Source organism: Miniopterus schreibersii, assembly GCF_964146895.1.
Source record: "Miniopterus schreibersii genome assembly, chromosome: 10".
In the NCBI taxonomy this organism is placed as follows: domain Eukaryota; kingdom Metazoa; phylum Chordata; class Mammalia; order Chiroptera; family Miniopteridae; genus Miniopterus; species Miniopterus schreibersii.
Genome location: NC_138110.1, coordinates 48,706,096 through 48,728,384, shown reverse-complemented (window position 1 = coordinate 48,728,384; position 22,289 = coordinate 48,706,096). Strand labels below are relative to the sequence as shown.

General features: G+C 44.4%; 1 protein-coding gene across 3 annotated transcripts in view; it reads left to right on the top strand.

The window, feature by feature from the left end:
* The first annotated feature begins 9,650 nt into the window (after positions 1–9,650).
* ALDH1L1 (aldehyde dehydrogenase 1 family member L1) overlaps positions 9,651–22,289 on the top strand; it is a 55,015-nt gene continuing 42,376 nt past the window's right edge. The window contains exon 1 of one of the 3 annotated variants that reach the window (XM_081148967.1): positions 9,651–10,206. The gene's annotated coding sequence lies outside the window, so the exon portion shown is untranslated. Of the gene's footprint in view, positions 10,207–14,965; positions 15,103–16,787; positions 16,828–22,289 lie in introns of those variants that run through there. The other 2 variants (XM_081148966.1, XM_081148969.1) reach the window with 2 other exon arrangements.

Below are 22,289 nucleotides of genomic sequence, written 5' to 3'. Positions count from 1 at the left end.
CTCCTTAAAGCACGTTTTCCAAAATTGGGTCTGTGTATTACTGGTGTTACACAGGCTGGTGTTAGAGGAGATTCTATTATATGTTATATTATATTAGTTATTTTATAATTGTGCTATCTTTTTTTAAAAAAATACCTTTATTGATTTCAGAGAGAGGAAGGGGGAGAGAGAGAGAGATAGAAACATCAATGCTGAGGGAGTCATTGATTGGCTGCCTCCCGCACACCCCCTGCTGGGGACTGAGCCCGCAACCCAGGCACGTGCCCTGACCGGGAATCGAACCGTGACTGCCTGGTTCATAGGGTGATGCTCAACCACTGAGTCAAGAAGGCCAGGCAAGAAAAACTTCAATAATTGTACATGTGGTATACAAATATGCCACCAAAACCGAGTGAGTTAAGTGGAGAAACACTGCCTTAAAGGTAAATCATGTGACAGATGAGGAAAAGGGGACTAGGTGAAGTTAAGTAACCTGGCTGAGATCTCCCAGCGAGGCAGTGGTGCAGCTGGGACTCAAGCCAAGTCTGGAATGATGGCCAACCCACTCTGAGGCCAGGAGGGGCAGGACTGGGCTTAACACTGGAGGCTCCCCCCAAAGGGCCTGCACTTCTCAGCCCTCACAGCTCTGTTGGCCCCAAATCCTGCAGAGTTGGGCAGGACAGCCCTTAGAATCTCTGTCAAAGAGTTCATTTTCCAATGTGGCCAACAAGCACTTTGGCTTCTTTTGGAAGTGCTTCCGGCCTAGCTGACTTTAATTATGAACAAAGAGCCAAACTGCATGCTTGAGTCCTCTGGGTGTGCTTAAAAATCAGACTTCCAAGTGGGAAAACATGTAATAAAAATTTTGAAACACAATTTGGGAAAGATTATTATTAGAATGGAGAGATATATGGACATGAAACCACAGCCAAATTGTTCAAATGGCTTTTTGTCAAAATGCCGAATGACAAAATTGTTTCAGGAGTAAGACCTGACTGATATTTTATGAAAGCGGGATGCCTTCCCAGGCCTCTCTACACATTAGACCCTGCATTGGGGGGAGGGATGGGAGAGATAGGGGAGGCCCGAAACAGTAGAGACAGTCCAGCTGCTGAACAAACACTTGACCTCTCCAGGTGGCCAGGAGACCTGGCAAGCTCATGAGCACATGATACAGGGCCTGGAGAGTTCCATTTACACACCGCGGAACACAGAACCTAGATTACGACTTTCTCTCTGTCATTCACTTGCTGTGACATTGATCAATCAATTTCTTCTTGGAGCCTCAGTTTTCTCATCTTCAAATTGGGGTAACAATTGCTACTTCATAAAGTTCTTATGTAAAGACAGTGAGATATTTATTGTTTGTGACACTGGGCCTGGCATGTGTCACTCCCCATTTTCCCGGGAACCTCATCTCTCTGCTGCCATTGGCAGTCCTTTAATTGTAAACAACAAAACCTGTGTCTGGTTGACTGGAGCAAGAATCAAAAAGGGATTTGGGTGGCTCACAGAATCAAAGAAAAAGAGAAATCAGTTCTTCAGAACCACGGTGAGTCCAGTTCCCACTTAAGACCCGGCAAGTGCTCCTCTCAGGGAGCACAGGGCAGCCACATAGAGCAACTGTTCTCCATCTGAGTGCTTCTTTGCTCAGGAGTCAGATTCCTGGGGGACCCAGAGTCTCACTGACTTGCTTCACAGGCCCTTGCCTAGGAAATGCCTGGACTGAGCTTTCACCATGACTGCATGCAATATAGACCTGTAGTTTCCCAGAGCAAAATCAACAAATGCTATCAGAAGTGGGATTGGGTGGGGGGAATGAAGAAAAATAGGGAGGGATTGAGGGGGACCATAAATTCCTGACAGGGATAGTGCTGCCTCTCAGCCCCACCTTCTCTTCTGAATGGGCCACTCCCTCCATTCTTTGTCTTCTAGTTCCAGCCACTCTTCAGGAACCATTGAGGATAACACACCTACTGGGTCGTCAAAATCTTGTTAATGTCTCCTGTGAACACCAATCTTTACATTCCCCAAAGTGCTCTGTGGTCAGTTTCTTCATATCCACTCTCTTCCTGGCTCTTCATGACACACCTTCCAGCTGCCAAGGCAGGGGATCCCCCACTTTCAGAAGGCTCTACAGAGACTCAGATTAGAGAAGAGAGAGGAAGGGGCTCATCCCGTGCCACAAAGCTTGTAGGATTTACTAATTTTAATAGGTTTTCTGTTTACTCTCTTGGGTTTTCTGTGGATCGAAATCAACATACCTGAAACTAGTAATACTTCGTCTCTTCTAATAATTATGTATTCTGTTTTTTTTTTCATTGCACTGCCCCAAAATTGTACAATAAAAATGACAGCTTATTTCTTTTATGTTTATTTCCTGAACTTAATGAGCATATCTCTCAACATTATCTGCATAATGTTGATTGATCTGAAAAGTGCTTAAAACTGTGTTTGGCACATAGTAAGTACTACATAAGTGTTATAGAGTAATTCTTGTCCCTCTGTTGTTTTGTGATCATATGACTCACAAGCACAGGAAATGACTTAGTGAAGGTTTATTGGCTTAAAATGCAGGCCTGAATGAAGCAGTTGAAGGAGTTCCAGCAGCTCTTATTTGGGGCCTGCCGGCCTCCTGGCTGGGGAAGAGCTCGGCAGAACCGTGTGAAGGCGCTTATAGCTAGAGACGGAGATGGCCGGCATACATCCCCCCTCCACCCCCACGCACCTGTCCTTCCCGCGAGCACGGCTGACACTGCAGCGTCCTCTCCCAGGAGAGGCATGCAGCCTTCGAAGCAGAGCTCCTGACATGAGGCTTGGCAAGTGCCTCTGACTACCCCTTCCTCTGGAAGTAGATTCTTTAATAAGCAATTGCTTTCATAGGTAACATGGAGTAAACATCCCAAGATTTTTAACCTAGGGGAAGAGCACACTTGGAAGAAACGTATGCCTGGGGAAGAGTACATGGGGGGGGGGGATACACCTTGGGGAGGGCACACCTGGGAGAAGGACACACCTGGGGGAAAGTTATACTTGGGGGAAGGATGTGCTGAACATAGGCTCTGGGGCAGAAGTGTGCCTGGCATGCTCCAGAAAGAGCAAGGAGGTAGATGGGGAAAGTGAGAATCAGGGCAAATCCATGGCCCAGATGGGGAAGGCATGGCACACACATCATCCACACATCATCCATTTCTAATGAGGCATTCAGTCACTATCACTTTTTTTTTAATTAAAAAATTGTAATGTTGACATGATTGCAGACTCCCCCATTTCACCCCTCTTTGCCCACCTCCACCTGTTATAGGCACCCAAAACACCAGGAAAGGTGTTATTGGACAACCCCCTGAATCAGAGGGAGAGGGCTGTCCCCACCTTGGTTCTTGTCTTCTTGGATAAATGAATTCAAACAAGTGAATCCAGATAATTGCATGTGTTAAAGCGAATTTATTAAGAAAGTAGTTTATTAAGAAAGTAAAACATGCAAATTTATTAAAGGAGCAAGGCAAGCAAATCTATTATCTGGCATAAAGCTGGGATGGGCTCTCTCAGCTAATCCAAAGAGTGAGGGGAGTGGGGCATATCTGCCTTATAAACTTTTCTGCCTGCCAAGAGCTGGTGAGGGATGAGGAATATCCTTGGTTGCTAAAGCAACAGAGATTTCCCAGAGGCAGAGGCTGAGTGAGGCTGAGAGAGTGAAGCTGAGAGAGTGAGGCCGAGAGAGTGAAGCTGGCCTCACTCCACTGTTTCACACAGGTGACAGAAGATGCCACTTCTGCTGTGCTCCAGGTCCCATCCAGTTGGTGGCGTCAGCTTGGCTCCTGCCTGGACTCTATGCTAGTCTTTCCTACATCTTCATCTGCCTTTGTCTACAAGCAACTGAAAACACTGTAACCAGTGCTAAACCAACAGGCTTCTCTACGCCAGTCAGAAAAAGGTGGGCAGACGGCCCAGAGCTCCACACTGTGGTCAAGGTGCTGCTCTGGCATCCCGAGCAGGTGGCTCCGCTCATAGTGGACAGAGAGTAATGGCATCTGCAGGCACCAGGCAGTGTTAGGGTGGACATGGGGGGCAGCCCTTCCCATGGACATCTGCTGAATCCTCTCACACTGTGTCCTGCAGCCACCCAGATGGCAAGAGAGGTGGGAAGAACATATATGCATACACCATGGTCAGGGACAATAGTTTGGTGAAGGCCAAGGGAGAGGGAGGGAGAGGTGGGTGGAGGTGGGCAAAGGAGGGTGAGGGGGACACCTGCAATAATGTCAGCATTAAAAAAAAAAAAAGAGAGAGAGAGATACTGAGAAAGACACATCTAAATAAAGAGACAGTTTGAAGGAAAAAAAACAAAACATTTTACATATATTTTGTATTTCAGTTCACAGCCAGTTATTTCCACACATAATTTATCTAGTATTTTCTGAGGTCTAAACATTTAGGTAAGAACATAAAGTTTTCCTGATAGTCATTGCTAAGACATACACTCATATGGAATTTACTTTTCTCCTAATTTCTAAATAAAGATTTCAAATATTTGGTACTAAAAGACCATGCCATGTGAATAACAGTGTTTTCATTAATTTCACTGATACTAGGTACTTGACAGTCGGTATTGCCTGGAAATTTAACAGGTTACTGATGACAACTCTATTTACTTGTATGTACTGTGTTTTTACTGCAGTAAATTTTCACTTGAACTTTGAAGGGGGGAAAAAAAAAGAGAGGGGGAGAGAGAGAGGTGGGAAACCCTGTATTTTAATTTTCTAGTCCCTCTAGAAGAGAAAGGTAAGGGAGAAGATGCGTAGGCATCAATGTTGGAGGAGCCAACTTAGAGTTTCTGAAACAGTTATTAATGTCTGCCTTTATAAAAACAATACACAGACCCAATTAAACGTTCAAGCAGTACTCAAAGCCTATGAGAGAAATTCCAGCTCCCCATAGCCCGCCTGTCCGCTTGCGGCTGGCTCTGCTTCCTGCGGGTAGTCAAGCTCACTTCTTCAAGCGCAGGTTTGCCCACCCTCGGGTCCCCAGTCCTGGACCAGCACCTGCCACTTAGTAGGTATTTCACAAGTAAAAGTGAAATACTAATTGAGTCGACCAATATATCTGAATAATGTGCTTATACTCTTATTGCTCAATGAGCAATTCCTGAAATGCCCTATTGAGAGGCTGTTATGGCAAATGAGCATTTAGTACTTATTAGCGGCCTTCCCTTCTCTATAAGCTTCCCCTCATTGCCCCCGTCTCTCAATATGGGCAGAGCAAAAGTTTGGTAAAATTAATAGCCTGTTATAAAATTAATACTCTGTTATGACTATGTGATACTATGTGCTTAAGGGGCAATAGTCTGGATTTTTTTTTTCTGGTCCAATTTTTTGTTATTCTTAGTTTTTAAAATTTGTTTCATTTTCAGTGTACTGATCCTTGTTTTTTATTTTTTCAGAATGCCCCATCGGGCCTGCAAATGCACAGTGATATTCTTCTTAGGCGCCTCCTGATGGAGGGAGCAACACACGTTTAGAAGTATTTTCACCAGCAAACACACACACAGATCCACCTGCGTCCCGGCCTCTCGCTCCAGCTGCCCATTTACGTCAAAGGGATGTGATCTCAAAATCCAGCAGAAAACTCTACGAGATGATCCACTTTGTTTCTTCAACAAATAAATTGGAAGCATTGGAAGAGTAGAGGTGGGGGAGGAGAAGGGGTGAGGGAGAGAAAGCGGAGGAGAGAGGAGAGAAAGAAAGAGAAATGGGAGGGAGGGGGAAAGAGAGACAGGGAAAGAGAGAGGGGGAGAGAGATTAAAAGAAACTGAAGAGCCCGGCCCGGCGTGGCTCAGTGAATTGAAAAATAAAGCAAGAAAACTATAGCAATTAAAAACAGTAGTTGCTGGTCCAAGAATAGGCAAACATTAATTACAGGGAATACAAAAATGTGTGCTCTTTCTATTGCCCTTGGGCCCTTGCTGCCATAACCTCCTCATGATCCTCTTTTATAACTATGGTTACCTAGGACCCCTCCACTTCCAGAACCATTGATTTAGGCATTCCCCATCTCACTTGGTGTCCACATGTTCTCTCGTTCAGCCTCTGGTTCAACTGCTCTAGCATGACCACTCGTTGGCCTTAAAGGGGCCTCTAGTTCACTGACCTCTATAATTTCCCTCACCCATCAGCATTCTCCTTGTCTATCTTAGACACAGCAGTTCACTGTTTTCCTTTGCTGTTCACTGGGAAAATTGCCAGCTGTGGATGAACCCAAAGATCTCTTTACTTTTCCGCAGTATCTCCTCTAGCAGCCTGGTGCTGCTGGAAAAGGGTCTCAAAACAGTATAGGTGGGTCCTACTCATGATCACTAATCTCAAATGATCTGTCAACACTGCCTTGGCTTCTCAAACTTTCACAAACCAACCTCCCTTTCCCCCATTCCACCTCAGCAGATGATCTCATCTGTTGTTTAGACAGAGAAGGAAAACTATGAGGTAAGATCCACCATTTTGAACCAACATAAAGCAGGCAAAGAAAAACCACCATTCATCTCTCCACCCATCCATCTATCCATCTACATATCCATCCATCCACCCATCTAGTCATCACCTACTCACACGTCTACATGTCCATCTATCTACCCATCCACACATCCATATTTCCTTCCTTCCTTCCTTCCTTCCTTCCTTCCTTCCTTCCTTCCTTCCTTCCTTCCTTCCTTCCTTCTTTCCTCCTTCCTTCCTTCCGTCTACATATCCATCCATCCATCCATCCATCCATCCATCCATCCATCCACATTTCCATCTAACCATCCACCCATCTATCCCCCGGTCCAGTCTGTCCAATCCCTCCATCCTACCTGCCTTGCTTCCCTCTGGTAAGAGTGTCATTGAAGGCCACTCCCTGAATCTGACTTTGGATGCCTTCCCACCTTTTTAGGAACCACAGGCACTACTAATTTTCCCTTTCCTCCCTGAGAAGGATTCCTTTTCAGCTGAATCCTTCCCACAGACTTTTTACACTGGTAAGTCTCTCTCATTAAAACCCCTTTTTCTTGATTCCAGGTCTTTCTCCCACCTTGGCCTTTCTCATTATCTTCCCCTCACAGCCAAAAACTTCACAAGTGCTTGTGTCCATGTTTTCATCACACACCTGCAAGCTGGCTCTGCTCTCGTTCCTCCAGACACAGCTTTCGTTGACATCACCAATACCTTTCCTGTGGTCAGACCTAGACAGACTATCTTCCCCATCTTGTCCTCTCTGTAGCAGTCAAAGCTCTTGTCCCTGTGCCTGTCATGTGTCAGTCATGTGCCTTGTTCTCACTCCTCTGCTTCTCCCCTGCCCCTCACCCCCTTCCACACTGCAGGTGCCTGGCCTCAGGGAGCCACATTTTCTGGGCTGCTGTCAAGTGGGTGCCTTCCAGTTTGTTCAAGCCCTGGGAAGCCCTGTGCTTCAGACTGCATCATCTGTGCTCTTCAGGAGTGGCTGAGTGTCCTTGATTCTAGCTCTCTCTGGGCCACCCTGTTGGTCCCAGCTCCCTGCTGGAGGACTCCAATTTCAGAGCTTTGCAATACAGAGCAGTGCAGAGCAGGGCAAGGATTTTGAACAACCAGGTACATGATCGACACAGGGGACCAACAGCACTGACTGCGATGGAGAGGTCAGGATGGGGAGAAGTGTGTGTGCATTGGGTTTAGCAACATGAGAGGCACCAGTGACCTCATTTCCCCTTTGGTAGACCATCTGGCCTTAGGAATTTCAGCTTCCTGTCTGCTGCTAATCTCTCGGTTGCCTCATCATTTCTTGTCTGCATCCTCAGCTCTGCTAACTTTTCTGTAACTACAGCTTCATACTAAGTTCCCTCCATTAAACTTGGGGGGGCTCTCTCCTAACTGGGTGGTATCTGCTCATCCGCTGGCCTCCTTAGGTCCATTCTCCTCATTTCCTTGCTGCTTGCTGCTCAGCAGTCTGACCTGGGAGGACTTCATCTACTGGCCTTTTTACCTCTGACTTCCAGTTACCCAACCAGAGAGAGTCCTGGAAGGAGATCTGAGGAGAGAGGGAGGAGAATGAGATGGGTATTTATTCCCCTGGCTCACCCTTGTAGTTGGCTGTGTCCTTGTCCAAGGTCATGACTCCTCTCAAACAGCCCTCTCTCCACACTGTCCTCCTCTGGGTGTGGTGAATGCTCCATGCCCCTACTCCTAGCTCGTTAGAGCATAGAGCAATGCTGTCACTGGCCCTGGGCACCACCCTGTGCTCCCTATGACGAGTGCTACCTCCTTCTTGATGGTCTCCTACTTTGCAGTGTCTTCACCTCATGTCTGTCAAACACAGAACTGCTGCTCCTTTGAGCCAGAGCTGCTTTCCAAATGCCAGGTCCAAGATCAACAGTGAGTTGGTATGGAGTTTTCAACAAATGAAATTTTCTTTTAAGCTTTTTGGTGTGCTAAATGGTCTTTACAATTTAATTATAATGATGGCCAATGGAAATTGATTTTTAAAAGTTAATTGTGATAGAATGACACTAAATTTTCCTTCTTAATCATTTTTAAATGCCCAGTTCAGTGGCATTCAGTACATTCCTATTGTTGTGTAAACATCACACTGTCCACCCTCAGAGCTTTTTTATCGCCCCAAACTGAAACTCTGTACCCATTAGAACACTAACTCCCCATTTCTCCTCCCCCAGCCCCTGGCAACCACCGTTCTACTTTCCATTTCTATAAATTTGACTCTGATAGGGACCTCATATAAATAGAATAATATAGTACTTTCCTTTTGTCTGGTTTGTTTCCCTGAGCATAATGTACTTAAGGTTGATTCATATTGTAGAGTATGTTAGACTCTCCTTCCTTTTCAAGGCTGAATAACATTCCAGGAAATTGATTTTTTTTTTTTTTTTTTAGGTGTTCTCACTTTGCAAAATAAACAGTTAGCAACCCAATGTCACCCAAATGCTTCTGAAATGGCCCTGACCTGTGAAATCACATGCCTGGCTACCACTGGACCTTAGTGTGAAATGCGGACTCCTCGCCCTGTGTCGCAGGTCCTTGAGACTCAAAGCCTCTCGGGTTCCTGTCAGCCAGCCACATGGTAAGCGTGGTGAGTCATGCATTCCTTACAAACCACCTCCATGTTGCAGCCTCCATGCACCTCCAGCATTCATTCTTACTTTCCTCTCCATCTGGGATCTTTCTCATTTTTCCTAATTTAAATTCATCCCAGGTTTGCAGGCCTTATCCTCTAAAAGAAGCCTAATGCACTCCAGGTCCCCTCGCTTAATGTCTTCCCTCTCACAGTTTACATCACTTCCCTATCTTTGATTTCAGCTGGGTCTGCATGTTCATCTCCCACACTGGGCTATAAGCACCTGAGGGAGACTGCACCTGACTCTCCCCTATTCTCATTTGTTCCTCTGCAATGAGATCCTGGGGGCCATCTTTAGGCCAGGGGCTGTCACAGGCATTGGGGATACAAAAACAAAACAAACCCAAGGTTTGTTTTACGCAGGGGTCAACAGGCTCGGCCTGAAGCTGGTGAGGCCCTCACAAGAGAATGGCTGTAAACTTCCTGACCATCTGCTTAGCTCTTCGAAAACATTATTGTTTGTGACTCCAGATTCTCAGATGTGTCCTGGTTCAAGGTCTGGACCTGTGTTAAGGCAAATTCATATTTTTACCTCTATATGTGCAATGATCTGAATGTTTGTGTCTCCCCCAAATTTATATGTTGAAATCTTAACTCTCAAAAATGATAGTGTTAGGAGGTCGGAACTTTGGGAGTGCAGTGGGCAGTTACACATGAGCATAGCAAAGACCATAGGCCAGGTACAGAAGGTCACCAGAAAGCCACGGGTGCCTACCAATGGGGAAAACAAGGACCTCCCCTGCCCAGGGTAAACTTTCCTCCCCTAGCATATCCCTGGTCATGTGGTTTAGACTCCCTGACCTTTCATATTGCTGGTCATGTGGTTTGGACTCTCTCCTGGCCTTTCCCCCCTGGCACGTTGCTAGTCATGCTGGTTATATCCCCTTAGAGGGGCAACAAACAAGGAGGCTAGAGAATAGCCCTAAACATTAAGTGTCCAGGACAATGAGGTTCTGACCCACATCAAATACATTTAGGCCTCAGTTGTGTTTCAGCTTCACGCCCAGAAAAGCAACAAAACCAGACAAGTAACGCCATGGCTAACATCAGGACCAGCTGCATTGACTAATGACCCCTGGAAGGATACACCTGGTAAGCTGATGACTGTTCTATTGAGAGCCTCCCCTGGGACCTCCCCTAAAATCCCTGACCTTACAAGCCCTTAGGACCAAGGACTTCCTGGGAGCATACCCTAGCCTTTCCCCTTCCCCTTTTCTCCTCCACCCCCATGCCCAGGTCTGTTATCTTTACCTCTCTCTCCCCTAAGCTCCAAGGGTCCTTCTTTTGCCTCTGTAACTTGTTTCCTAGCCCATTTCTTCTACCACTCACTTCTTTCACCTCTGTGACTTTCTAAATAAACTTTCTCTTATAGTTTGAGTCTTGGCTCTGAATTCTTTCCTAGACAGAACTCAAATACTGAGGTTGCTGAACTAAGGTCTGGTCTGACTCCACCAGTCTAACACCTGGTACCATTCTCGCTGCCAACAGAAGATGATTAGGCCATGAGGGTGGAGCCCTCATGAAGGGGTCCCTTATAAAAGAGACCCCATGAAGCTCATGTAAGGACACATGAGAAATCTGTGGCTCAGATGAGGTCCCTCACCCAACCATGCTGGTACCCTAATCTCAGATTTCCAGACTCCAGGACTGTAAGAAATACATTTCTATTGGTTATAAGCCACCCAGTGTGTATTGTGTAATAGCAGTCAGAGTGGACTAAAACAATATGTAAAATCGCATGTTAGCCATTTTAAGGGGTACTATCAAGGAAAACCATGCCGAATTCTAGGTTCCCACTGGGAAGAGGTTCTAAGGGATGGGACATCAGGTGATGCGATGAGTAATTCACAAGGCAAAGTAAAAGCATGGATGGTCTTACTTTGCATCTGAATAGGAGGCCACAGAAGTTGAGCAAAGGGGAACACTGACCCCTAATTTGAAAAGAAAGTTCAAGTCATGTGCTCTGCCTGTTTTGATTTCCCAAAGGTCATAGTCCTTGCCAAGTTAATGTTTCCTTTGCTGGGTACACATAGCACTGCCCAGTTTCTAAGTTCCCAAAGGACAAGCTGAATCATCCTTATACAACAGAAAGAAAACCCATCTCTCTATCCATCTGGCCACCCACCCATGTGGTCTTGAGAAGACTCATTCCCTAAACTCTCCCTGGATTGGAGCAGTAGCCCCATCCCCTTAACCAGAACATAGGGTGCGCAAGCACCCACTATCCTCCCAGCCACCTAGGGATCCATAGAAAGTTCAGGCAGAGGCTCTTTCTGTTTGCTGCATCCTCATTCCACATTCAACCATTGGTGCCTTTTTTGAGTCAGGTCCCATGCAGGGGTCTGGGGTCCACAGATGAAGTAGTCCCTGTCCTTGCCCTCAGGAGCTTTAAGTTGAGAGAGACAGACAAGCATTTGGAAAATTATATTAGAGTGTAATCTGTGCTACAAATATGGGACTTCCCAAGGGAGGAGGGCCGGGGAAGACTTCCCAAAAGAGATAATACACAAGGCAATCCCTGAAGCATAAGCCTTGGTAGATGAAGTAAAGGGGCACTCCTGGCACAATGAACTAAAGTGGCAGAGGTGTGTTCAGTATAACTCATTCAGAGATTATCAGAGAGTTCTAGGATACAGAAGAGCTGGCTTCTGCCACTCTGACCACAAGCCCAATTTCTCTATCTGGTCTATGAAATAATGAATTCCAAAGCCATACACTGTCACTCCACCATATTTCATTTGTTAGAAGCAAGTCACTGAGTCTAATCCATGTTCAAGGGCTCAAGAAATTGTACACCTCCTCTTGATGGAGGGAGTGTCAAAGAGTTTTAAAATTACTACAGTCCACCCAGTGCTCACACATTATTTACTATCCTCCCTCTTGCAAAACCTATACACCCTTCCTAACACCACCCCCAAAGTCCTAGCCTACTACAGAATGAGCTCAAAGTCCAGAATCTTTGCATCCAAATCCAGTTCTGATGCGAAGGAGGCCCCTTGGGTGCATTTCCTTCAGTGTACCTCCTCAGGTACAGTTGCTCTTAATTTGCAGACCTGTGAATTCCAGGGACAAGTTGTCTGCACTCCTGCTCCTACTCCCACCCCCAAACATACAGTGATAGGACAGGCATAGCAAAACCCCTATAGATGTTCTTGTTCAAAGGGGACAGCGATGGGAGGCACACAAGTGTCCCTAGTCCCCACAATTCTGAAACACAGCTGGGCAGATATGGGAAATTCCCTGAGTAGGACTCACTCTGACACTGGCCTCTCCATGCTCTTGGTTCCACCCTTGTACCCTTTGCTCTGCTCTCCAGTCATCCTTTTGTTCCCATGAAATGAGCCCATATTTGCATCTGTGTGCTTTCTGGGACTGCTTCTTGTCGGTGGAATTGGGGCAAGGCAAGGGGGGCAGTTCCAGAAGTCTCTTTTTATTTTGTACTATCACTCATCCTTTTAGTCCAAGCTCAAGGCTGGCACTGTTTTGCCAATATAATTCTTTCAAAAAACTCTGTGTGTTTTCCATGAATCTTATTAAGGTTCGCTCCTTTAGACAACTGGCACCTCTTTGAGATGAGTTCTTCTCTACCTTGGGCTTTGTCTAAATGACAACTTTAAGATTTTTGAAAGTCCTACTGTTTAACCGAATACTCTGAGGTGCCACTTTTGATCTTTTTGAGAACTTAACAAAAGATTTTACAGCCACACACTTGGCTTCATCTTTAAACAATCCTTTCCTGGCATGACCCTGGACTGCATCTTTGCCTGGAAGTTATTAGTTAATTTAAGCATCATTTGACATCTGGAGAAGCAGGGAATTTTTAAAACCAGCAAGTTTGGTCCCTTTTTACTTAACAGTCCTTTTGGCTTATCTCTCTTCTCTCACATTTTAATATATGCAGCAAGAAGAAGCTAGGAAGCACCTTCAACATTCTGCCTGAACATTTCCTTACCAGATTACCCAGTTCATTTGGCACATTTTCTACTTTCTGTGTTACTGCAGGTGGCAGCGTTGCTAAACTTTCTGCTTAAACTTTCCTCCTTCCCTGCTCCTTATACGCTGTAAGACTATGGGCTCTTTTCTGATTTTCTAGCGCCTTTTGGGGGTGTCCAATCTCCAAGTCATTCTTTTAGTGGTTCCTGTTACCACCTATTATTCTGCCTTTTCTATTCTAGTTTTAGAGCTTTGCTCACACTACTTCCCGATACCAGGGCCCTGACATTCAGTCATTTATTCTACAAATTTTGTTGAGCACCTTCTGAACACAAGGCATTATGCTAAATGCTGGGGAATTCCCGGGGACTAAGATAGTCTTTGCTCTCATGTTCTAGTGGGGGAGACATGTCAATTAAATAATCCCAGAAGCCGTGGTAAAATTAAAACTGAAGGGGGTGCATGAAGGAAAATTAGAGGCCCCTCTGCAGTCACATAATCTGTCCTGGTGGGTGTGTGCTTAGGGAAAGCATCCCTGAAGATGTGACATTTAAGTAGGAACCTCCTGAGGTATGGATGAGATTCCCTTGGGGAAGAAGACAAATAGCATGCGGAACGTTTATGAGTCAAGGAGGTCGGTGTACGTGAAGGTTAGCCCAGAGACCTGGGGGCTGGAGCAGAAAGAACAAGGCAACAGCTCCTGAGAATGAGTGAGAAGGCTCGGTCGAGATGGGCCACCTCAATCTCGGGTGATCGTCCTGGCATGTGGGCATTAAGCCATTCAATGAACATTTAGCATCTATCATGCGCCATCACTGTGTACTGGGAATACAACAGTGAAGACATCGCATCAGTTTCCTGCCCCCAAAGAGCTTAGAAACTAGTGGTAGAGACAGATGAAACAAATAATAAACAAGAAAAAATCTCAGCTATACAGCGAGAGCTGTGAAGGAAAATGCAATGGAGAGTGGCTAAGGGACTTTACACTCTGTGACCTAGAGTAGCTTCTGGAAGGCTCTGCATCAGATATTTGACCTGTAAGCCACTCTGTGCAAGTGAGAGAGGGCAATGCCTCTGGAGCATTGCAGAGGAGGCCGTCCCAGCAGAGGCCAAGGCGGAAAGCCTTGATGCTGGGGCAAGCTTGACCTGTGCAGGCAATGAGCAGAGGCCCAGGTGGCAGAATCCAGGTAGAGAGAGCCCCCAAGAGAAGTAAGGCTGGGAAGGGCATAGGGCAGGCCTGCTGCGGGTGTGGCAGGAAGGGCAGTCCAGGTGGAAGGGGCCCTCCAGACAAAGGCTGGAGGACTTGAAGCAGTGGGCAGATTTATTCTCCTCTGTGTTCTTTCCCCCTGACTTTTCTTGGTCCAGAGGGAGACAGATAACCCTGCCTGAGGCCGGACTGGTCAGGTGGGGGGCCAGGGGAGGGGTGGGTGGCATCCAGACTAGGTGGAAGGCAGCGCTAGGAGAAGAGGAATTGCCTAGAAAGGCAGGCTGGGCACTGAGCAAACAGAAACCCGACCAGCACCGAGACACGCAGGTACTGTCTCTCCCAGGCTCACGGAGGTCACACGGCAAGGATTTCTCTTGGCTCAACCTGTGGTAGGAAGTTGACAGGTTGTATTTCAGTGAAGGAGCGGGTGCAAACACCCGGTTTGGCCAGTTCCTTCTCACCAGCGCCGCCTTGCAAGCGCTCAGCACGTCGGGGCGCGTGGACCTTTGCAAAGCCCAAGCTCTGCGGCTCCGGGAAGGGCCCGCGGCAAGTCTCTGCGGGCGCAGCGGGCGCGGAGAGGGTGAGCGCGGCGCCCAGCGGGACGCCCGGGAGCGGGTCCTGCCCCCGCCTCGCCCCCGCCCCGCCCGCCCCCGGCCCCCCGCCCCGCCCCGCGCCTCCCCCTCGGGCCTCTCCCTCCCCGGCTGCGGCCTTGGCCCCGGCTCCGGGACTGGCGGGGGCAGGTCCCACCTCTCCGCCTCCCAGAGCCAGCCCGCGCCAACCCAGCTCCCCGAGCTCAGCTCTCAGAGGCCCCTTCAGGCCCGAGACGGCTGCCCCTCCTTCCGAGCCAGGTGAGTCCCGGGGCCCCAGTCTGCCCCCCTCCCCCAGAAAACCAGGCTGCTCCCGCTCGCCGCTCCCGGGCCGCGGGCGCTCCGGGCTCAGGTGCTCCGGTGAAACCCAGGAGCCTCACCGAGGGAATGCGGGGGCCTGGGGTGCCGATCTGGGCTCCCCTTGGGGCCGCCGAGCCTCCAGCCTTGTCTGGGGTCTTTAGGCTAAAGGGCCGCGGCAGGGCCTGGGTAGGGACCCTGGGCAGGACCCTCACGGAGCCCGCACAGCCCCTGGGGGTGGGCGCTATAGGCCCTGCCTACGGAAGAGAGAAGTGAGGTTTGGAGAGAAAAGCGAAAAAGGTGACAGGGATGGTTCTTGACTGAGGAACAACAGGTCCCCCTTTCCTAAGTTCCGTACCCCATTCTAGGGACTGGGAAAGCTACCCAGGGATTGGTGCAACAGGAGCGGGAACCCCAGAGCCCCAGCAGGACCCACAGCGTGGCTCTTGGGATTGCCCTACTCAGAGCTCCCCTCCCCTCCCTCACCTCTTGGGAACCCTCATTTGCCACCGGCCTAGGAAAGACAGAAATCTCCCGAGGGGCGGTAGAGACAGAGTTGAACAAGCATTCCTAGACTCGGGGTTAACAGGGGTGGGCTCTGGCGTCCCTCCCACTCCTCCCTGCTCTGTTCTCAGGCAAGTTCTTAAGCTCTGAATCTTAGTGTCTTGGGCTGAAACTGGGAAGGGCCACAAGCAGTGGTACCTACCTCCTGAGGTTGCTTGAGAATTACATGAGATTATGCACCGTGTCTGCCCATAGGAGGCCCTCTGTGAAGGTTGACCGGTTGTTAACCTCTTTGCAACAATGTTGGGAACAGTCCTGTGATAAATAAGGAAACTGAAGCTCAGAGATGGAAGTGATTCAACACGGTTGAACCCAGGTTCACAGCCTCCGGTGCTCTAGGTACCCTGCACTGTGGCCTGTCCCCTGTGCCCAGGACCTTAGGAAAGATACTCTCCCAGGGAACCCTGGCTGTGGGTGGGAAAGTGTGCTGCCAGCCAGGTGCCAAGCTGAGCAGGCCGATGGCTGGAGAGGAGTCAGCTTTGGGCCTTCTAAGTGGCAGTTAGAGGAATAGGACACCCTGTGGCTGAACGAAGGCTGACTGCCTGGTAGCTCCGCTGAGCCTCTGCCCCTCTGGAGCTGCATTACTGGGTGGGCCTCAGGACTACAACGTAACAAGTGACTCAGAGCTGCTCCTGCACAGCACAGCTCCACCCCCTTGGGCAGGGTCTGGTAGCTGGGTCCTGGGGAGCCAGTCCTGGGTGGGAGTCTGGGGTAGGAGACCTGGGAAGCCATTACAGCCTTACTGCTGCCGGGGCAGCCCACAGCGTCCCCACGCACTGCCCGGGGCAAGGACACTGAGCAGTGCCAACTCAGAAAGGAGGCATAAGCTGGGAGGCTGCCAGGCGGCCCACGCGGGCTCTGTTTTCTCTTCTTTCCAGCTACCCCCTTCCCTGCACCTGATCTTTCTTCTGCCAAAGACCCATGGTTAACTGAGGCCCCTCTCACCACTCACCTGTGACAGCCGCCCCTCTGGGTGGCTACTCCTAACTTCTTCCAAAGGAATCTTTTTTGTACCCCTTTATTTTTCCACAAGGAATACATGCCCAGTGTAGGGAGGGAAAAAAAAAGCCCTGGCCAGGTGACTCAGTTGGTTGGAGCATCCTTCCATACGCCAAAAGATTGCAGGTTCGATTTAAGGTCAAGGCACAGACCTAGGTTTCGGGTTCCATTTCTGGTTGGGGTGCATATGGGAGGCAACAATGGATGCCTCTCTCTCCCTTCCTCTCTCTCTAAAAAAAAAAAATCAATAAAAACATATCTTTGCTTGAGGAATGAAAAAAAAAGAACAGCATTCTGGTAAGAAAAGGGTAAATGCAGTCATTCCCCTCCACCCACCCCAGAAATCTCAGACCCCCAAAACTATCCAGGGACTTTTAACATTTCTGTGTGAATTCTTCAGGCCTTTCCACTGCAAGTACATAAACATAGGTGTTTGCACACATGCCTTAAAGCATTGTAGCGGTGTGTTACTTGTTTGGGTGTTTTGGCTTATAAATTCCTGGGAATGAAGCAGATTATGTTATCATTCTAACTGCTGCATGATTTAAACAATGTGTGTAATTATTTTAAAATATTCCTGTCTTTATTTGCTTGTCCAAGCATAATTTAGAAGTGAAATTGTTGAGTCAGAAGAATTTTTTTAGGATTTTGATATTTATTGCCAAATTTTCCTCCAAAGAGTTTGTACCAGTTTATCAGTGCAGCGAGCTATCTATTTTTCATATACCACTATTAGCAGTATATAAGATTGTCCATTTTCCATAGGCTAACCAACATCACATATTTATACTGATTTAAATATCTTCCAATTTTATAGGAGAAAAATAGTCCTTTGTTTTATTTTACTTTTTTTTTTTTTGATTACTTGTGATTTTAACATATTTTTATTTATCTATTAGCAGTTTTCTTGGCAAATTGAGTCAGAGACATAAAATTTTCATGTGTGAAAGTTTCTCATATACTTTCTTTTACATTCCTCCTGTAGTGTCAGACTTGTAAAGCCCAAAATTTACCGGTGTTTTCTAATACTTCCATGTTTTCTTCCTATATTTAATATTTTAAATATTTTAAAACCCAAATGAATTATATTTTGGTGTAAGATGTGAACCATAGAGCTAATTAATTAATTAATTAATTAAATTAATAGATGTGGTGTTTTTTGGAACAATTTTTTTAAAACTTCTGTGCTCTACCTGTTAATTCCTCCCTTTCCTCCCCAATCCCTGGCAGCCACAGATCTTTTCACTGTTCCCCTAGCTTTGCCACTTTGAGACTGTCATACAGTTGGAATCATACAATAGCCTTTTAATATTGACTTCTTTCACTAAGCAATATGCATGAAAGGTTTCTCCGTGTCTCTTCATGGCTTGGTAGACCATTTCTTTCTAGCGCTGAATAATATTTCATTATATACTCACCTACTGAAGGACATCTTGGTTGCTTCCAAGTTTTACTAATTATGAACAAAAGCTGCCATAAATTTCCATGTGCAGGTTTTGTGTAGACATAAATTTTCAACTCATTTAAGTCAATACCAAGGACTCTGGTTGCTGGACTGTAAGAAAAGAGTATGTTTAGTTTTATAATAAACTGCCAAACTGTTTTCCAAAGTGGCGGAATTATTCTGCATTTCCACCATCAATGAGTGAGAGTTCCTGTTGCTCCATCAGTGATTTGGATTTTAGTCATTCTAATAGTTGTGTAGTGGTATTTCATTGTTTTAATTTGCCATCCCTATAACATATGATGTTGAGCATTTTTTTTGGTGAGATGTCTGTTCAGCTCTTTCCTACACTTTTTAATTGGGTAGTTTGTGTGTTTTTTATGTTGAGTTTTACAGGTTCTTTGTATATTTTGAATCCCAGTCCTTTATTAGATAACTATTTTGCAAATAGTTTTTTTTTCTATCTATGGCTTCTTTTTACTCTAACAGTGTCTTCTGTAGAGCAGAAGTTTTAACTTTTAAAGAAGTCCAATTTATTATGTTTTTCTTTCATGGATTGCGCTTTTGGTGTTGCCCCTAAAAAGCCAAACCCAAAGTCACCTAGATATTCTCCTGTATTATCTTCTGGGACTTTTACAGTTCTGCGTTTTATATTCATGTCTGTATTTGATTTTGAGTCTTTTTTGTGTGTGTGCGTTATATCCAGCTGTTCAAGAATCATTTGCTGCAAGTCTATTCTTTCTCCACTGTATTGTCTTTGCTCCTTTGTTGAAGATCAGTTAACTATATTCGTGTCAGTCTATATCTGGCTTCTCTACTCTGTCTACTGATCTACTTGACTATTCTTTTGCTGATACCAATTAATATTGTCTTAGTTGCTAAAGCTTTAAAGTATGTCCTGAAGTCATGTAGTATCAGTTCTTTGACTTTGTTCCTCTCCTTCGATATCATGCTGCGTATTCCAGTCCTTTGCCTTTCCATATAAACTTCAGAATCAGTTTGTTAATATCAGCAAAATAGCTGCTGGAATTTTAATTGAGATTGTGTGAAATCTATAGATTAAGTTGGAAAGAACTGCTATCTTAACAATATTATGTCTTCCTATCCATGTATATGGAATATCTCTCCATTTATTTAGGTTTCATTTGACTTCTTTCATCAGAGTCTTGTGGTTTTCCTTATGGAGATATTTTGTTAGATCTATACCTAAATAATTTCATTTTTGGTACTAATGTAAATGTTATTGTGTTTTAAATTTCAAATCCCAGTTGTTTATTGCTGACATATACGAACCCACTGACTTTTGTATGTTAACCTTGTGTCCTATAACCTTGCTGTAATTGCTTATTAGTTCCAGGAGTTTTTTGTTGATTCTTTGAGATTTTTTGCAAAGACAATCATGTCATCTGTGAACAAAGACAGTTAATTTCTTCCTCTCCAATCTGTACAGGCTTTATTTATGTCTGTGTTATTGCATTAGCTAGAATTTCTAGTGGGATGTTGCACGTGAGTAATGAGAGGGAACACCCTTGCTTTATTCCTGACCTTGGTGGCAAGCTTTTGGTTTCTCACCACTAAGTATCACGTTAGCTGTAGGCTTTCTGTAGATGTTCTTTATCAAGTTAAATTCTTCCCTATTCCTAATTTGCTTAAAATTTTTATCATGTATGGGTGTTTGGTTTTGTCAAATGCTTTTTTACATTTATGTGTTCATATGATTTTTCTTTTTTAGCCTTTTGATGTGATTGATTACAATAACTGAGTTTTGAATGTTCAATACCTAGAATAAATCCCACTTGCTTGTGGTGTATATTTTTTATACACTGTTGGATTCAAATATTCATTCTTTGAAACAGATTATAGAGAATTAGTATAATTTATTCCTTAAATGTTTGGTAGAACTCACCAGTGAACCCTGGTGCTTTCCATTTGGGGATGGTATTAATTATTGATTCAATATCTTTAACAAATATGGGCCTATTTCTATTGTGTTTCTCCTTGTGTAAGTTTTAGTAAATTTTTTCTTTTAAGGAATTGTTCCATTTCATCTAACATCAAATTTCTGGGTGTAGTTATTTATAATATTCTTTTATTATTATTTTAATGACCATGGGATCAGTAGTCATGGCCCTTCTTTCATTTTTGATATTAGAAATTTGTGTCTTCTCTGTGTTTTTTGTTGTTGTTTGGTTTGTTGGTTGGTTTGTTTGTTTAGTTAGTCTGGCTAGAAGCTTATCAATTTTATTCATGTTTCAAAAGGAACTTCTGTGGTTTTGTGATTTTCTCAATTTACTGCTTTTAGTTTCATTGATTTTTGCTTTAGTTTTTATTATTTCCTTTTCTCTGCTTACTTTTGATTTAATTTGCCCTTGTTTTTCTTGTTTCCTAAAGTGGAAGCTTATTTTATTGATTTTAGCTCATTTTTCTTTACTATTATGTGCATTTAATGCTATAAATTTCCATCTACACATTGCTTTAACTGCATCTTTCTCATTTTGATGTTATATTTTTATTTTCATTTCATTTAGTTTAAAATATTTTAAAATTTCTCTTGAGACTTCTTTCACCCTTGTGCTGTTATAAATTTCTATATATTCCATTGTGGTCTGAAAGCATACGTAGTATGATTTCTATTTTTTTTAAATCTGTTAAGATGTATTTTACTGTCTATCTTGGTGAATATTCCATATGAGCCTGAGGTGAATATGTATTCCGTTATTGTTGGATGAAGTATTCTATAAATGTCAGTTAGTTCAATTGTTCAGTTCACCCATGTCCTGACTGATTTTCTACCGTTGGATCTCCTACTTAGTGGGGATTGACAGAGGGGTGTTAAATCTGCAACTGTACTAGTATATTTGCCTATTTCTCCTTAGAATTCTGTCAGTTTTTGCTGCACATATTTTGATGCTCTGTTTTAGCTATATACACATTAAGGATTGTTATATCTTCTCAGAGAATTGAACTCTTTCCCATTATGTAAGTATTTCTCTTTATCCGTAATAATTTCCTGTGCTTTGAAGTCTGCTTTGTCTAAAATTAATGGCGCTATTTCATATTTTTTTTATTAGTTTAGGAGGGTATTTCATTGTCTATCCCTTTACTTTTAATGTATCTGTGTTTTTATGTTTAAAGTGGGTTTCTTGTGGACAACATGTAATTGAGTCTTGATATTTTGTCCACTGTGATAGTCTCTATGTTTTACTGTGTTTTAATTGGTGTATTTAGACCATTGATGTTAAAAGTGATTATTGATATAGTTGGATTAATATCAAACATATTTATTACTGTTTTCTATTTATTGCCTTTGCTTTTTGTTTCTTTACTTTTTTTTGGGTTTACCACTCTTTCTGACTTCTCTGGTTTTAAACTAAGCATTTTATATGATTTCATTTTCTTTACTCTCTTAGCATATGAATTACAAGGTTTTTTTGCATTTTTTTAGTGGTTGCTCTAGAGTTTTCAATATACATTTACAATTAATCCAAGTCCACTTTCAAATAACACTATACTGTTTTATTGGTGGTGCAAGTACCTGATTTTTCCTTTCCATGGCTTATCATCAATACTGTCATTTTACTAATCAATAAGCTATAAGGCTATAATCACCTAATATATTGCTGCTATAATTATTTTGAACAAACTGTTATTTATCAAATCTAATGCTCTTTCTTTCTGTATGTAGTTCTGAGTTTCTTAATTATCAGTCCCCCCCTTTTTTGAACAACCTTTTTAAAGATATTTTGTAAGTCAGGTTTATTGGTGACAAATTCCCTTCAGTTTTGTTTGTCTGAGAAAGTCTTCATTTCTTCTTCACTTTTGAAGGATAATTTCACTGGATACAGATTAGATCCAGTTCTAGCTTATGGGACTGAAAGCTTTTCCTCTAAGACCAGGAATTGACAATGAGGCCCATTTTCACCCCTGCTATTTGTGATTGTACTGAAAGTTCTAGCTGGAGTAATTAAGCAAGAAAAATAAATAAAAGGCACCCAAATTAGAAAGGAAGAAGTGAAACTATCTATTCAAAGATGAAATGATCCTATAGATAGATAATTCCCCAAAATTCACAAGAAGTCTGAGCTAATAAATAAATTCAGCAGAGTTGCTGGGTATGAGCTCAATATGCAAAAATCAGTTGTGT